At 48.4% G+C, this 15325-nt stretch overlaps 1 protein-coding gene across 3 annotated transcripts in view; it reads left to right on the top strand.

Annotated features, from left to right (window-relative positions):
- Tspan18 (tetraspanin 18) overlaps positions 1-15325 on the top strand; it is a 139723-nt gene that overhangs the window by 27025 nt on the left and 97373 nt on the right. The window contains exon 3 of one of the 3 annotated variants that reach the window (XM_087651908.1): positions 9383-9524. The gene's annotated coding sequence lies outside the window, so the exon portion shown is untranslated. 3 annotated transcript variants of the gene reach the window in all.

The following is a 15325-nucleotide window of genomic DNA, read 5'->3' as shown; positions in this document are numbered from 1 at the left end:
ACTTGTTTAGAACAATGACAGCCCTCTTGGGGTCCTATGGCCTCTCAGAGGACCTTCCTAAAAATACCCAGGCTTCTGGATGTGAGCATGGGTGTTTATCACTGAAGACTGATGCTTCCCAGGAGACACATACCTTTTCCTGTGCCTGTTCTAAAAATGGCTGGGAAAGGGGTCTGGCTTGTGTCAGTGAGCGCTCAGTTCTGAAGTCGTGGGGCTTGAGGCCATCAGGGTGTGAGCTGCCTTTCCCAGCTTCTACTCAAAGCTGACATAGCTCTCCCAGTCACCCTTCCTGGACCCTTTCAACAGGTAGCTGTTGATCGTACCAACACTCAAAAGCCAACCTCATGAGTGTCCTATGGGTGGGGCCATTTGAGCTTCAGAGAAACGATGACCTGCTCCAGGGTGCGTGTCTACCAAGAGGTTAGGGGAGAACCCAGCACAGGCTTCCTGTCCCTGCAACTGTTTGCTGAACATGCAAGGGCCCATCTTCCATGCATGGTGACACCCTTCCCTAATTCTCTACTCAGCTTTGTACAGTGTGCACAGAACAGGACAAAGGAGACGCCCAGTCAGGCACCTGTCATCTCAGCACTTGGGTAAACTGAGGCATGATCAAGAGAGCCAGACTTAGCTACACAATTAGACCTTGTATGTGGAGATTATACATACATAGATACATGCGTGCGTGTGTGTGTGTGTGTGTGTGTGTGTGTGTGTGTGTGTGTGATTCATTCTCACACATAAGGTGGGTTGGGAGGGCTTCAATGGGTCAGGATGCAGAGTTGAGATAGCTGAAAGGTGACTGAACAGATTGGATCTCTATCTTGGGGTTCTTCACCCTCAGGGATTTATGCTCCCACTGCTGGGGACTGGCTCTAATGGATCAGAATGTCTCCTATGCTGAGTAAAACCCTGCCTGCTCTGCCCGCCTGCCCCTGGGCTGCTGAGAACAAGCGTGGCTATTGTTCTCACACTGCGCTGGTTAAGGGTCCCCAGTCACCTGGGCCTCCCTCTGGGATGCAAACGTAGATGCTGCCTTGACTTCCCATCCACCCTCCTCTGAGCAGACTCAGCCTGCACCACTTCCCTCCTCAGCCTCAGAGCCCAGCCTGACCCTAGCCAGGAAAAGAAGCCAGCCGTCGATGCTGGGTGTCATATTGAGATACCATGATTCTGCTGGGATTCCAACTTCTGCGTCTGTGTGTTCCCAAGGTGCAAAAGGAATCTGCTGTGGTGGTCGACACATTCGCCAGTGGTTCATCGCTAGGCATGAGGGCACCATGTGGTGGGCAGAACTTCAGCCCCCTCCTTAACTGCTATCAGCCTGGGCGATGGCCTCTATTTTCAGGACAATGACTGTGATGATGGACAACCAGTGTCCCCCAAAGATGACATCACTCTCTTGCTGTCATTTCCACATAGCCTGACCCAGGGCCCCTCCAGCCTGAACATAACCCCAAGAGGCATCTTCCAGCTCATGCCTTCTATAGTGTTCTCTGGCTCTGTGCCTGACATAGGTGTACTGAAGGACCTCCTCCTCACTCACCTCAGCATCCTCCAGAGCTTCCTAGATTCAGGCTGGTCCTGTGTGTACCCGTAACTCACAATAGCCCCTACCGTTTCCACCCATTTTGAAGGCTTCTGTGCCTTCTTCCCTTTACAAATTCGGCGTTGCCATGTGGTTTTATGTATTTTTAGATTTATTCTATTTTGAGTGTGCTAGTGTTTTTGCTTGCATGTATGCATCACATGTGTGCCTGCTGCCTATAGAGGTCAGGCAACTGCATCAGGTCCCCTGACTGTAAGCCACCAAGTGAGTGCTAGAAGCTAAGCCCTCATCCTCTGTGAAACCAACAGGTGTTCTAACCACTGAGTTATCTCTCCAGCCCCTCAAGTTCGGTTTTAAGTCTAAAGAAAAGAAGCTTTTAAGAAAAGCTTCACTGGGGGTGAGGGGTTGGGGACACTCTTGAGGTCCCTACAGGAGGCAAGGCCAGTGAACCATCTATCTGGGAGCCTGCAGATCCCTGGCTCGGTTGTCATGGAGCCAGGCAGACAGGCCTGCTTGCTCACTGGGGTCCCCATTCCAGGACATTTTGGAGAGATAATAATGTCTTCATTTCCCCGGCGAGCAAATTGACTCTCTGTGTCATGTGGCAGTGATGAGCAGACACCGTCCTGAGAAGCTGCTACTGTTTAATGATGATGTAAATCCAGCTGTGAATCCCAGCTGGAGAAGGACTTTGGCTGCAGACTGAGTCAGATGAAGACTGCCTCATCAAGGGCCCTATCAGCATCAGAGAAGGGTAGTGACAGGCCTAAGGTCACACAGCAAGCAGCAGTAGAAACAGACCTCACTGGAAGTCTTCTGACCTGCTCCATACCCAGCTGCCTCTTTTCTTGGTGGGCAGATGAAACAGAATATCATTAAACAGCCTGCAAACAAAGGATGAACCCTGGCCCCCTCAATGCAACAGTGCAAGCTGTTATCTTTATCATTTGTCCCCTGCCCCAAGAGCTGCTGACCACAGGGCAAGGGAGTGACATCCCATGATGTGAAGGAAGGAGGAGATTGTGGTATTAAGTAAGGAGACTCTCTCTGGAGTCTGAAGCTTTCTGTCCATTTTTTTTTTCTAAATGGCTATTACTTTCCAGAGAATTTTCAGGTTCGTAGCAGTTGGAGGGAAGGTGGGGAGCTTCTAACATGCTTCCCATCACCACAGACACAGCCGCCCACTGAGAACTTACCTCACTGAGACTGTGTCATAGTCAGTAGTGCACAGGGGCATGTCACTGCTGCATAGGCTGAAGCCTACATGGGGGATCACTCATGTCTGGTCTGTGTGTTCTGAACATTGCATGTGTCTCCTATCAAAGTGTCCACAGGATAATTTCACTTCCCCAGAGGTGTCGAAGCCCACCTGGCCATTCCTCCCTTCCCCCTCATTCCACCACCCACATACATATTCCTGTGTTCACAGCGCTACCTTTTCCAGGGCTTCTCGTGACTTGGTAGATCACTGAGTCTAAGACTGTCATTGGAGCTGCATCTTCTCATGACTAGAGGGCTCGCCTCTTTCCCTCACTTCCTCTCTCTCTCCTTCCCTTCCTGCCTTCCTTTCTAAGACAGAGTCTCACTCACCATGTACTCCTGGCTGACTTCACCTTGTAATTCCTCTGCCTCAGCTTCCTAAGCACTGGAGGTACAGGTGTGGCCACAGTGCTGGGCAAGGTTATCTAAGGTTTTTTGTTTTGTTTTGTTGTTGTGTTTATGTTTTCCTTTATGAACCGTATAGTTTCATGTTTTACATTTAGGTCTGCGCTTCATAATTTTTGTAAATGAAAACAAGCCTTTGTCTAAATGATGATGGTGGTGATGGTGGTAGTAGAAATTATGGTGGTGGTTATGATATGATCACGGTGCTGGTGATGGTTATGATGGTTTTGATGGTGGTGTTGATGGTGGTGATGGCTGGGATGATGAGGATGATGGTGGTGGTGGTGGTGGTGATGGTGATGGCTGGGATGATGAGGATGATGATGGTAGTGATGGTTCTGATGATGGTGATTATGGTGGGGGTGATGGTAACCATGGTCGATGGCTTATGTGTAGTGTCTAGTGTCCCCAGTACTACTCATTGATTAGACTCTTCTTTATCATGTCACCTTTGTTTCATGTCACTGACCAACTGATAGGATTTGTGAGGTCTATGTCTGCACTCAGGTCTGTTCCTTTAACCCTTTGTCTGTGCTTCTTCCAATCCCACATGGTCATGATTACTTCAGCAGTGCCACATGTGTTAGCGTCAGCAGCCCCTGTCTCCCAGCCTCTGTTATTTCACACTGGATTGGTTGTCCTGCTTAATTGCATTTTGGTTTTGTCTATGTAAACCTTAGAATCAGTTCATTATTATCCACACATGTCTTGAGAGCTTTCGAGCAGATTCTGCTGAATCTGGAGCTCCGGTTGGGAATCTGGCAGTAGTGAGTCCTCCCACCCGTGAACATGGACTGTCCTTTGCCTTGGTTTTCCTTTGATTTTTTTTCATCTGAGTTTTGTGTTTTTCTAAGTTTGTCTTGTATAAACTCAAACTGTTTCTTTTGTTTGGGTCTTAGTAGAAATGGTTGTCTTCTCTTAAAAAGTACTACTTATTTTTAAATGTGTCTAGGTGTGTGGACACTAGCAAGAGTGCCCATGAAGGCCAGAGGCATTGGGTCTTCTGGAGGTGGAATGAGAGGCAGCTCTGAGCTGCCTCATGTGGGTACTGCAAACTCAGATCTTCCACAAGAGCAGTGTGTGCCCTCGACTGCTGAGCCATCTCTCCAGCTCTGCTTTGTTAATTTCAAATTTCATATGCTTATTGATATGTGAGAAAGCAGTTGGTTCAGTAGAACTACACCTAGGTGTGTTAGGCAGGGTTTCCCACAAGAATAGAATCAAGAATCAACAGAGTGTATATGTGTGTATGGGGGTGTGCGTTTGTGTGTGTTTTTATAAAAAAAAAAAATGGGCTTCTGCAAAGACAGAGGTGGAAGAGAACCGAGGCCAGCACTTGGCGAGTTGGAGATCCCGGAGAACCAATGGTGTTAGTTTCTGTCTAAGGATAAGAGAGGAAGGAAGGAGAACTAGTGTCTCAGCTCATGAAGCCACAAAGTCTTTTCTCACTTAGGCTCTTGGTCCATTTCATGGTACTTCAAGATACTCAAAGCTACACAATTTAAAAAGAACAGATTTCCTGCCACCTCCTGAGGAGAGCTGGGAAGCCCAAGACTGAGGCCTCATGTTTAGGTTAAATTCTCTAGTGAGGATCCTGTCTCCATGAGGAAGTACTGTGTCCTCACATGATGGAGGTGGAGAGGCAAGAGCTGGTGCTGCTGGAAGCCTTGTTAATAAGGGGCTTAATCCTGCTGCTTAGGAAGGGTCCTCGTGTGCTCTCACTCCTCATTACCTTACACACACACACACAGACGCACAGGCACACACGCACAGACACACACACACAGACGCACAGGCACACACGCACAGGCACACACGCACAGACACACACACAGACACACACACACACACACACACACACACACACACACACACACACACACACTGAGCTTCCGGGGAGGCACACTCTACTCAAGGCATTAGGCCTTTGGTTATGTTTGGGTCTTCAATGGATTGGACAAGGTTAGCCCATACTGGGGAGGCTATATGCCTCACCAAGTTCTTCTCTGTCCCAGGTCAGGGTTATCTCATCCACCAACCATCCAGAAAGATGTGAATGTCCCATTCCGATCAAGTGGGCACACACAGTCATTTACTATTCCAGTACAGTGTACCCAGCGGCATACCTGGGGTGACTGTTTAATACTCACATTCTGCACAAGGTTGTCTTCAGTCATAGGGATGGAATGGAGCACAGAAGAGGGCCTCGGATAGTGAGTACAGTGGTGAGCTTTGTATGTGGGACCCTGGAGGTGAACACTACAACACACACACACACACACACACACACACACACATACACACAAACACACGGAAGATGAGGGCCAGCGAGCGGGCTCAGCTGGTAGAGGCACTTGCCACCAAGCTTGGTGACCTAAGTTTGATTTCTGAGACCCACATGGTAGAAGGAAAGAAATGGCTTTTCAAGTTGTCTTTTGACCTCCACATGTATGTGTTGTGCATAGTCCTATGTGTGCACACACACAAACAGAAACTAGAGAAATAAATTTTTAAAGGGGAAGGACAAAGCCACAAGAACCATTGAATTGATACTGTTTTGTTTTGTGAAACAGGACCTCCTTATCTAGCCCAGGCTGGTCTTGAACTCACAACCTTACCTCCTCAGCCTCCTGGGAGCTGTATTTGCCACCATATCTTGTTCAATTAATACTTTAACATTTTTATTTTTTTATATGTATGGACTCTTTGCCTGCATGTAATGCATCGTAGGAATGCAATGCCCATGGACACCAGAAGAGGGCGTTGCATCCCTTGGGAACTGGAGCTAAAGATGTCACCGGTCATATGAGTGCTAAGAACTGAACCCAGGTTCTCCGAAAGAACAGACAATGCTCACACCCACTAAGCCATCTCTCCAGTTCCTGTATTAACACTTTTTTTTTTATTACACTTACGGATATCTTCACACAGAGAAAAGCATACTTGAAGAAACCCCTGGAAGTAACCCCACAAGGCTCAGTGACTAGTGCAGATGAGATATGCAGCAATCCAGTGCGCATGTCCTCATCCCCATTGCCACTGTGCCCTTTATTTGAAAGCTGTCTAGTAACTGCAGGGTAGCCACACCGTGGGGAGCTCTGACTACTACGATTCCTTGCTCTGGAAGGGAGCACAGCACTCTAAGTCCACAGCTGTTTGCTCTCTCCGATGTGTGGGTGTACGCTACCCAGCAGCCCACACAAGCACCCTGCTCTTCAAAGGCTGCAAGGCCAGGCCATGGTAGAGCAAGCCTGTAGTCCCAGCCCACGGGAGGCAAGCAAGGAGGATAAAGCTCTAGTTCAGCCTTTGCTATGTGACAAGACCTTCTTTTACGTATTTTTTACTTACTGTTCACATGTGTATACTACATACATGCATTTTTTTTTTTGGTTTGTTTTCTCAAGTCAAGCTTTCTCTATGTAGCTCTGGGTGTCATGGAAGTCTCTCTGTAGACCAGGCTGGCCTTGAACTCAGAGATCTACCTGTTTCTGCTTCCTGAGTGCTGGAATAAAAGGTGTGTGCTATCATGCCCTGCTACACACATACGTATGTATGTGCACTTATGTATTATGAATACACGAAGCATGTGTGCATTGAGTGTGCCAGAACTTGTAGGGAAGGGGTCAGAAGACAACTTTCTAGAGCTGAGTCTCAACTTCCACTCTGGGTGCCAGGGATTGAACTCAAGTTATCAGGCTTGAGTTGTAAGCTTTTTACCAGCTGAGCCATCTCACTGGCCCATAAGACCTTCAAGGAAAGAACGAATGAAGAAAGGCAGGCAGAGAGGCTAAGCTATACAGACATATTCTTTGGAAGTGTCCATACATACGATTAAAACCTGTTAGAGCTTGCAGCCATCGCTCAGACCCTGTGAGATTACAGCAGTCGCTTAGACCCTGTGAGATGACAGCAATTGCTTAGACCCTGCGAGGTTAAGGCCACCACTCAGACCCTAGCTCACCACAAGGTCTCCCAAGGCAGCGTTTCGTTCCAGACCCTGCTCAGAATTGTTTGCTCTTAGTTGGTTTCAGGTTTGGTTTGATTTTTAATTTGATGTGTGTGTGTGTGTGTGTGTGTGTGTGTGTGTGTGTGTGTGTGTGTGGTTTGCACAGCGACCTGTGGAAGTTGGAGGAGACATTAGAGTTCCTGGAGCTGGAGTTACTGATAGTTTTGAGGTACAACGTAAGTGCTGGGAGCTGATCCCAGATCCTCTGCAAGAGCAGTAAGCAGTTCTTGATGGCTGAGCCATTTCTCTATTCCCTGGTTTGAGGTTTGTTTTAAAATTCCATACATACAAGTCTTACCCTTGTCACTTGCCCCCTGGAAGGATAGCCCACTGCCCTGTTCCCTCACTAGTAAAGTGGAGATGGCTCCCAGGAGTCCTTGCAGGAGGATGGGATGGAACTAGCCGAGGAAGGGAAAGGGACCTGTGACGGAATCCTGCCATACGACTCTAGAACTTCAGGTGCCCTGCCCTGGAGATGAGCCCTAATTGGTACCTGTTCAGATGTAGCTTCCTATGGACAGAGTCTTTGTGTCTGGCCTGGTGTCTGAGGAACTGAGCACAAAGCTTGGTCCCCAGAGGGGCAGCTTACCCTGGGGGCCTCTGAGAAGTCAGTCCCACTTGTTAGCTCAGGAGACCCCTACCCTTGCCCATGCCCTGTCCCTCTCTCTCCACCCCTTTCCCTTTCAGCACAGCTCTGTGTGGAGGCAGCTGTTTTAATTAAAACTTGCATAAACACCAAGAGATAAGGATCCAGGGGTTTTTGCCTTGTATTTCTGCCAAGACTCCCCAGACAGTCTTTTCAGTAGGAAAGGTCCCTCAGGAGCTAAGATCAACTTCAAAGAAGAGGCTTCTTAGGAACTGTTGCCTTCTTAGGAAGAAGGCAAGCATGTTCCGCAGGAGACCCTGAGGCTGGAGCATGGAGTGCCGAGCCTGTCTGCTGCCTTACTGTCCAAGTCCTCTGGCTTGTTCCGCATCCTACAGTGGCAGTCTGGACGATGGCTCTTGAGAAAGGCAGAGGACATCAGTCATCATAGAGAGGGGTTCAGGCCAAAGGCTGGAATTGAGATTTCCCACCGCCCAAAGAGCATCCATCCCATGCATGACCTTGAAGCCTCCCGGAGGCAGTGAGGAGAGCCAGCACATCCACTTCCTTTAGAGAGGACCCTGTGGCTTTTGGGAACTCCTTAGCACATGGGGACTGGCCAGCCCTGGCATTCGTGCCTAAGCAGCCTCTATTGCTCATTCTCCTCCTCCCTCCCCTCACAGACATTCCTAGCATCTCTTGGTGTAGACATTCCAAACCCCAATCTCTGGCCTCAAAGCGCTTGCTATAGGTTAGACCACCAGAGTGCTCTCCAAAGATAACAAGGGTTGCGTGAGCGTGTCTGTTATTGTTCAGGCAGTACAACAGCAGCTGGGAGCCTGGAAAATGCAGCAAAACTCCGCTGCTCCCTTCTCAGGATGAGAGGCCCCTTCCTTCCCAGCCTTTGTTCCTGCCTGCCCAGCCCGGCTTCCGTGGAATCCTGGCTAAAAAGGCCTCTCTGTTAGCTTCCTGCTTTTCTCTACTCCTGTCTCTCACTGCAGGACAGCGTGTGTGGCTGCACCTCAGCAGAGGGCAGGGGCCTCTGCTGCTCACACAGCCACTCACTTCCAGTACCCACCATTGTCTGATTGCCTCTTGAGAGCCTTTCCAGATCTCAAGAGCAAAATCACAGATGCTCCGTTAAATGTGAACTCCACACAGACAGGGAAGACATCTGTACCTGTATGATCATGTGCGTGTTCAAGCGTGTGTGCACACATCAGCATGTGTGTGTGGAGGCCCTAGGACACCTTCAGGTGCTGTTCTTCCTTAAGACCATGTGGTTTGGCTTTTGAGACAGACTCTACCTAGGACCTGGAGCTCAGCAGGGATTTTCCACATCTCTAGTAAGATGGTTATCCTGCTGCCATGTCTGGTATTTTACACAGAGTGTGGGGATGAAATGTACATCCTCCTTGCATGATGTGTGGGCTAGTTTTACATGGACTTGACATAGCTAGACACAGGAGAGAAGAGAGCCTTGGTTGGGACAATCTATCTATAAGATCTGACAGTGGGCAAGCCTGTAGGCCCCATTGTGAGTGGGCCTACCTCTGACCCTATGACCTGGTGCTCCTAGGTTCTATAAGAGAGCAGGCTGAGAAGCCACGAGCAACAAGCCAGTAAGCAGCACTCCTCCGTGACCTCTGCATCTGCTCCAGGTTCCGGCCCAGTTGGAGTTCCTGTTCTGACTTCCTTCAGGGATAGACTGATGTGGAAGTGTAAGCCAAATAAACCCGTTCCTCCTCATGTTACTTTGGTCATAATGTTTCACCGTGGCAATAGCAACCCTAACTAGTTCACATGGCAAGCATCTAAGAGATTAAGCCCAAGAAATATATTTCTAGGATAGCCAGTCCGGGGCAGTATTTTTGTTCCATGCACTCTTTGGGACATCAATGGAAAGACATGTTGTTTATCTGAAATGTATACATAGCCAACATTTTGCTTTTTATCTGGTAACTCTATCCTTTGACTATCTTTGAGTTTGTGTATCAGCGAGGTTTTGCTACTGTAACAAATGACTGAGGTGAGCCACTTATAAACAGATAAGGTTTATTTAGGGCTCACAGTCTGGGATACCTCAGTCATACATTGTTGCTCCTGCTGCTTTGGGCTATGATGGAGCATCCTGGTGAGAATGTGTGGTCAAGCAAAATGGTTCACCTCACAGGAGGTGGGGGAAAGGAAAGAGAGACAGGATTCTACCAACCCCCTTCAAGGGCACACCCTCACTGACCTGCAGACTTCCTGCTAGGCTCCTGCTCTTGTTAGTTGGATTTTTTGTTTGTTTTGTTTTGTTTTTGTCAACGTGACACAATCTGGAGTTATCTGAGAAGAAAACAGTTCCATATTTTAAGTGTCATATTTTAGAACATTTTTAAAATTAATGATTGATGTGGGAGGGCTCAGTTCACCATGGGTAGTGTTGTCGCTGGGGTTGAGGGTGGTGAGGAGATGATCCTGAGTTGTATCTGAAAGCAAGCTAAGCAAGCCGTAAGGAGAAGCAAGCCGGCAAGCAGCATTCCTCCATGGTCTCTGCCTGAGTGCTACATTGGCTTCGCTCAGTCACCGGTGGACTGTGACTGGGCCGTGTAAGAGGAAATACACCCTTCACCCTCAAGTTGTCTCAGTCATGGTGCCTCCATCACAGCAACGGAAGGCAAACTGGTGAAGTTCTTCCTCCTCCCAGTGGTTCCGAGTCTGTAGTATGCAGGTGTATAGGGTCATTCCATATCCCTTGGAAGGGCCCTGAGAAGGATGTGCGGGTAACTTCTTAGGGGTCCTGGGGCAGTCTGGAGGACGTTTGCTCAGCACAGTTCCACTGCATGCCCCCGCTTGGGGCAGGCTGGCTTTCCAGTGGTTCCTTTGGTTGGGAACTTTCTGAACACTTTAACACTTGAAGACTTTCAAGAGGCAACAGAATGTAATTAGTGAAGCTGTAGTCAAGAGAAACCCTGTGGCTGATTCTTTCCCATTTCATGGGAGAACTATCCATAAGTTCACTACAGTTTAGCACACTTGGGAGTCATGGGTCTCTGAGTGTCTCATCTAAGCATACCCTATCTTCCTTCAGTCTCCTTTTGGTAGCCTCCACTGACTATGGTGTTTGGTTTGTGACATAGTGGTGTCAATTAACCCCCATCTTGGGACTCCATCCTAGGGGAGGCAGAAGCAAGAATGGTTTTCCTCCTGCCATGCTGGATTGAGTGAGTTGAGTTCTGGACTGCAAATGCCTAGAGCAGAGCAGCGGTTCTCAGCCTACGGTCATGACTCTTTTGGGGATAGCATATTGGATCTCCTACATATCAGATACTTTACATTACAATTTACAACAGTAGCAGAAGTAAGAACGAAATCATTTTATGGTTGGTGGTCACCACAACCTGAGGCCACAGCATTAGGAAGGGCCACAGCATTAGGAAGACTGAGAACCACTGCTCTCCTAGAGGTTGGTAGCTTCCTCCTGTTCATCAGTGATTTTGTTTTAATTCTATGACAGCTTTTGGGTGTTAAAGATTCAAGCTAAGTGTCAGACCGCTAAAAAGCAAAACCATCAAGGAGACTGGGAAGAAAGGGTGCTACCTTGCAACTAAGTGGATTTTCTGTTTAACTGAGGGTTAAGTAGGACACTTGTTCTTATTCCACCTCCGTTGTTGCCAATCTTTCGAAAATGTATTAGCCTGCTCCCTGGTTTTCCTAAGTGCACCATAATGACCATAATTGAATCTCTGTGCTGGCAGAGGATCCTCTGGGGGTGGTGGGCGCACCATGGGAAATGTCAGTCTTCATGGAGTGTCCCAGGCCTGCCTGAAGGAGCCTGCAGGCGTGGGTGATGTGCTCTGTGGTTGCATTTTGACTCCCTCCATAGGCTGCACCACGGGCTCAGGGAAGCTTTAAGACTACAGCGTGGATGCAAAAAGTCAGGTCCACCCAGTGTTTGACTTACCAGTCACATCTGGCTGGTGAAAGAGCTGGGTCTAAAGCCAACAACATTTGGCCACGGTGTTGGCACTGAGAGAAGCCCTGATGCTTGAGTCCAGGAAAGCCATGAGCCCCTGACCCTCAGCTTCCTCATTTGTGAGCCAGGCCTATCTTTGTGCAGGGTTGCTCTGCTGAGACAGAATGTGTGAGTGTGCTGGGAACCAGGGCTTTTGTATATTTGAGGGGATAAAGCACTCTATTCCCAGTCCATAAGGAGCACACCTGTCCTGGGATTCTGTGTGTCCACTTATTTGTCATTTTTGCCCTCCTTCCTTCCTTCCCTGTGGCCTGGTGGGAGAAAGATCCTGCAGCTTGGATGGCCAGTTTAAATTTGGATTCTGTCCCCTTCTCCCTGTGTGACTACAGTTTCTTCCATAAAATGTGTGTGTGTGTGACCTGAGTTGCCTCCAACAGCCACCATAGGGATTCAACGAAGGGCACTGGACTCCCAGACACTACCATGGCTTTGGCATCATCACCCCAGGACTTGGTGAAGCAAATTCAAGTCCCCAAGCTTCCATGGTTTGGCTCATGGTGAAGATACCATAGAACTAGGCTTGGGTTCTACACCCTTATCCTGGAGAAGAAGGAGACGTTAAGCTCCTGACCACATAGCTTTCTGCCAGATCTTCCCCACCCCACCTGATTCCAAGGAATGGCCTCTGTGCAAAGGGACTATGAATAACTTGTGATAGGCCTTGGGGTCCAGAAGATTTCTTTCCAACAGGAATCAACTGCAAGCCCGTGCCAGGGTGTATTTTCCTTGGGCCATAAGCTTAGAGCATTTAACAGACTCCCCTCCTCCCCCTTACCAAAGGACCCAAGGAAGGTAGAGGAGTATCTGTGAGTGACCTCTGACCCTGTGGAAAGGGAGAGATATTCTGCTGAGACAGACTCAACCAAGTGAGCCCAATTGATGTGATCTCTTGGGGTGCTGGGCCAGCTACCCCTTGGCCCTGTGAGTCAGTCTACTTCTGCTCTGTAGGGAAAGAGTAGCTACTCCTGATTGGCTTTGGTCACCCACTCCCCAGAATATTCCCAGGACTATTTATGGCCAGGGGTAATGGCTGATGCTATTGCCAGCTAGTCACTCTGGGGATGTTGCTTAGTTATTAAGAGTACTGGCCTAGCATGTACAAAGCCCAGGCTTCTACCTCTAGTGCTGGCTAATAGGTGTGGTGGTCCCTAAACCTGTATGCTAAGATGACCCTGTGAGTGTGCTGGGTGCCAGGGTCATTTTACACACACACACACACACACACACACACACACACACACACACACACACACACACGGATAAATGCCCTCTTTGTTCATCAGCCCTTGGGGGGTGGAGGCTGGAGGACCAGGAATTCAAGGCCATCCTTGGCTATAAAGTGAGTTCAAAGTCGGGGTGTAATACTGGAGACTGTTTTAAAACAAACACACAAACACAGTCACTGTTGTGTTTTAAGAGATGGGCACTGCCTGCACGCAGGGCACCTACGTGGGCTTCTTTATTTATGCATTTATCTTTAATGGGAAGGCTGAGAGAAATTGCATGGTTTGTGAATATTTACAGGCAAATTACAGGGAGGAAATGAATTCATTCTTCTCTCCCACTGTTAATAGATCATGCTGGTTCCTGCCTCCCACATCCCTCCCTTTTCTTTCTTACAGTAGTTCCACAGAGGGGACGGCTGGATAGATGTGATGACTTGGTGTGCTGTTGCTTATCGAATATCTACTGTGTGCAGGCATACAGACAGGAATACATTTGTATGTGCAGACCCCTCTCTGTACAGGGTACTTGTTGGCCAGAAACTGGTGGCCTAGTTACCTTGTGGCTGCTGCCTTGCTGGAGGCCACTATCACCAGTGTGCTAAGCCATTGCCACCCAGGTTCCAGGTAGAGGCCCTGGTTCCTCACCTACTTTGGTGGAAGGAGGGGCAGGACTTTTTTTTTTCCCCATGCAAGTCCAGATGATGTAGGCCTTAGGGGAGGAAAGATGAGGCTGGGTAGGTTTTCTTATTTTTTGAGAGTGGGTAGTCTCATAAAGCTCAAACTGGCCTGAACTCACTGTGTATGGGAAGATGACCTTGAACTCATAATCTGCTTTTACCCTAGATCTGGGGTTACAGATGTGTGTCATGATGCTGGGAGTTGAACCCAGGACTTTGTGCAAGCACTCTACAAGCTGAGCTATACAGCTCTGAGTAGCTTTCAAAGAATGTTTTAACGCCTTTAATCCGATGTTAAAACATCTAATGGGTTTCCTGTGACATTTTGGCACACACTTCTGTGTACACACAAGCATGCAGGTGTCCCCTAAGCTTTCTTGATGGATGACAGACTCTGTGGTACCATCTTTACTGTGGTAAAAGCACATAGTAGGTCAACAGATGGTTGTTGGCTAATGGTGGAATCTTCCAGCAAAGCATCATGTATCTACAATGTTCTATAGCAATACAAGACTCTGCAGGTTCTAAAACTGACCAGGGACTCCCACACACATCTTTCCCTCCACGTTTTGTTCTCTCTCCCCAAGAGAGCTGCAGACTCCGTGACCCAGTGACAGCTCAATCCCTTTGACCTTGTACTGCACAGTCCCATCATGATATCAGGGTTTCTGTCAGCCCAGAAGTCTCTCCTGTCCAGCTGGGAAGCTGACTCAGTGGGTAAAGGCTCTCACTGCCAAGTCTGGTGACCTGATTTCAGTTCCCAGAACCCACATGGTGGAAGGAGTGAACCGACTCCTGCGAGCTGTCCTCTGACCTCCGTGTATGTGTGTGTGTGTGTGTGTGTGTGTGTGTGTGTGTGTGTGTGTGTGTGTGTGTGTTACGGTCGGAAGCGAAAGCTCACACCTATGCATATCCATGAACATGGACATTTATGTTGTTTAAATTCAAGAAGTTTTCTTGTCCCTTTCCAATCTCTCGTTGACCCCTCCCCAGGGACAACATTCTAGCTTTATCTGTTCTAGAACATCGTAAACATGGATCCTACAGCAGGAAATATTACCCTGGGTTGTCAGGACAAAGCTTAATGTTTTAAGACTCCTCATCCTGGCTGTCGCCAGCATCAGTAGCTGATTCCTTCTTAGTGCTGAGTAGAGCTCCCCTCTCAGTGTCAGTAACAACTTGTTTATCCCTAGTGTTGGTGACCTTTATTTTGTTTCCGTTTGGGGCCATGATTGTAGTTAAACCTCAACGAAAATTGAGTCCAAGTCTGCAGTTGGAGGCAGAATTCCCTCCCCCACCACCTTGGTAAATGTCTTAGAGTCATAATAATTGTATCAAAGATCAAACATAGGCTTAAGGTATCAGGAGATGCCCCTCAGGTGTACTGTAAAAAGCAGACGGCATTTCAGGCTCCTACCTGTGGTTTCTGAAAGCCTACTCAGTTCCTCCACTGCGGAGAGCTTTTGAGACTCACTTTTCCCCCTTCTCCCTTCTGCTCCTTCCACTGGTGGAGCTCTTTGTGGTTTGACTTGTTAGTTGCTTTGTGGGCAGAGTCTTGCTATGTGGCCCAGGCTGGAATCTTTCTTCCTGCCTCAGCC

This window comes from Rattus norvegicus, chromosome 3 (assembly GCF_021556685.1).
Source record: "Rattus norvegicus strain SHRSP/BbbUtx chromosome 3, alternate assembly SHRSP_T2T, whole genome shotgun sequence".
NCBI classification, from domain to species: Eukaryota; Metazoa; Chordata; class Mammalia; order Rodentia; family Muridae; genus Rattus; species Rattus norvegicus.
This window is presented reverse-complemented; position numbering and strand designations above follow the sequence as displayed.